Source organism: Bidens hawaiensis, unplaced genomic scaffold, assembly GCF_021521415.1.
Source record: "Bidens hawaiensis isolate Kalapana, Puna unplaced genomic scaffold, B.hawaiensis_p1.1 tig00005079_1, whole genome shotgun sequence".
NCBI classification, from domain to species: Eukaryota; Viridiplantae; Streptophyta; class Magnoliopsida; order Asterales; family Asteraceae; genus Bidens; species Bidens hawaiensis.
Window position 1 is genome coordinate 1,345,001 of NW_027491323.1, and position 3,098 is coordinate 1,348,098.

The following is a 3,098-nucleotide window of genomic DNA, read 5'->3' on the forward strand; positions in this document are numbered from 1 at the left end:
GGGGACTCCCACCCCAAATTGAAAGTCACAATATTCTTTTCAACTGATTTGCCTCTATTATTTTCAAATTAATATAGCTAAAGTAATTTCAACTGATTTGCCTCTATTCTTTTCAAATTGAACAATGAGGGTGGTGGACGTCGGACTACTGTGACTGAATTTGTGGATCAGGATCTGATTAGGTTTTGTGTTCGTAGGTGTGGAGAAGAAGAAACAACCCCCCGTAGGGTTTGAGAGGAGAAGTAGATGTAAACCGGGTTAAATGAATGAGAGACCATCGTCAACCAATGTGGTGGCTTCCATAAAAAGAGAGAGCGACCACATCGTCACATATATCCAAACTAAAGGAGACCTACATATACATCGTATTGGTATATGTCATGAATATATAGATTTGATACTCATACTTTTTAAAAAATAAAAAAAATATATATTTCTAAAAGAGAAAAAGAAAACCATGTATACTTGTACCTGTAGCATTAAAGTTGTACAAAACGGAAATTTTCTCCCGTCCATGCCATATATAGAAAACTAGTCTTTTACCTGGCGCGTTGCGTCGGGCAGGTTGTTAAATCCGAACGTTGGTAAGACACAAGCATTACCGAGTGTTTAGGCGGTAAGTTGACGTGAATTCGGTCAGTTTCTGTTACATGTGTTATTGTACGGAAAGTAAAACAAAAAAAAGTTATAAAAATTGAGATGGAACATTGGGATAGCGTTGGTCGTTGAAACTCAAGCGTTGGTAAAACCCGAGCATTGTTGGTCCCTGGCGGTGAGTCTATGCAAATTTGGTTGGGTTTTCACGTTCGTTATAAAACCGGACTAAAAAAAGAATTGTCATTCGGTCATTTTCATTACAGTACTATAACTAAAACAAAATGCGCCAAGTCTACGCAAATTATGTCAGTTTTTATCACGTCCGTTACGGTATATCGATATTGGAATTAAACTAATAAAAAACAAACATAACAAAGATAATTAGAAATATAATTATCAAAGTTTAAAACAAAAGACAAACAAAAATAAAAGAACATAAACAACATAAAATTTGGTCCAATGGAGTCTTGCCAAATGAACTAATAATATTTCATCGTCACCAAAGTTTTATATTAGTAATACGCCTAAAAAATAAAAATCTTCCTAATAAAACCAAATTTAACAAAAAGAAAAAAAAAAAAACCAAAAAATAGGAAACAAAATCAGCCTACACAAACAGCCAAGTTCAGATCTGGATCCAATCACCTATCCTTACCCTTGTTCAACCTACACCATCCGATCATCCACCACACCATCCACACCGTTCACGCCATCTCCGCCCTCCACGTCTTGAATAGCATGACCCATCCACTCCTCTATAGGTGCACCCTCCATCTTATGGCGCACCCTCCAATCATGCGCTTGACACCCTCGCGAGCAATAGTTCACCTTCCCGCACCCCGAACACTTATGAAACTCGCTCGCTCGAGTCTCGGGTCGCCCACACCTCTCATAAGAACACATCCTCAAACCCTCGCCCACGCCTCTTATTAACCCGAACCATTCCACCAAAACCTATTCGCCGGATGCATATCCCCAGTTATCATATTAAAATTAAACCCGTAGTCGCTAAACAACTCGAACCCAAACCCGGCCAGATTATGTAACCATAACGGGAGTCCCGATAATTGCGGAAATGAAAGATTATAAATATTATTATTATTAAAGACACGTGCGTTAGCTTGGACGAGAAGCCGGCGGCCTTCAGCCACGTTCTTCCGTACACCGTAACCGTCTTGATAGCAATGACCGAATTCACGGATAGCATCGATGTGACCGAGAGACGATGCACGTGCACACAACGCAACTCCGGCAGACGGATCCTTCTCGGTCTTCAAACCACCCCTACCGTTGAACTGAATCAGCGCCAGCGAGTACAGTGCCGGAGCGTGTGACTTAATCGCCGCCTTCTCCAGTAACGACGTTCCATTTCGACGGTCTTGCAAACAATAAAACCGGATCTACACAGATAAATACATAATAAATAATAATATATCAAATAAAGCAAGTTGAATAATAACAATATTCGGTTTGAATAGCTGAATACTTACCATTCCTAGAGTATAATAAGCCTCCTGGTTTCCAGCGTTGACGCAAAGCTTCAGAAACCGGTGCGCCTCGTCGCATCAGGCTTTAGCTCGAACCGCAAGCACTTTAGAGCATGAATTTGATAAAACTAGTGGATTAAGACCTAATTTGTTCAATCGCTTGCATCTGTGAGCAGAAAAACGATGATTATATATACATATATCTATACGTTTCACTAATATGTATGTATGGATTAAAAACTTACGTTAGAAGAACGGCGATGAAATCAGACGGAGAAGAGGCTGTGGAGCTGAGTTTACAGAGGATGTATATAACAATATCATCATGTAACGATTCAAAGAGATCAGATCTCGGTACTCTTGGTCTCTTCATGAGCAATATCTCTGTGTAGAATTAATTTATGCAGAATTAATCTGTGATTAAGAGAGTGGTTTCAAAAGTGAATGAATTAATTGATGAATCTCGAAACGGTTGATTCATACGTTTCTTGCGAGGTTATTACAAAAGATGGATGGTGGGGCGATGGGGCGGCTTATATAGGTGATGACAAAGATAAAGTAAAACCAAAGATGGGCCCACATGTGTATAAATATATAAAATAAAAAGGACGGATATAAAGGACAAAAATATAAATGTATATTTCTGTTTTTATTTATTTTTAATCTAAGTTATTTTTATAATGTTTTCGTCCTCTTGTTGATTGAAATTTGCTATTTCAGTTTAATATTTCGAAATTGTTATTTTAGCCAGGGATGCTTTCTTCTCGTTGCAATCAGACAGCTGATTAATATCGTTAGTCTTGGTTTTTAAATAAAGGGCATATTGATCTTTTACATTAGGTACAAAATGTTAAAACCTTATGTACAACCTAACGCTTCCACCAACTGCAAGTTTGTCATCTAATTCCGACCACCATGATCATCGCTACTACCTTCAGGCTTCAACCTAGTTCTGCTGGGAACTCCGAACATAGAGAGAAAGCCTCAAAGCCATATTTGGACCTCGTCTACGTC

General features: G+C 38.7%; 1 pseudogene; it reads right to left on the reverse strand.

Moving 5' to 3' along the window:
* Positions 1–1,233: 1,233 nt before the first annotated feature.
* LOC143628842 (F-box protein At5g50450-like) lies at positions 1,234–2,466 on the reverse strand (annotated as a pseudogene).
* Between the last annotated feature and the right edge of the window lie 632 nt (positions 2,467–3,098).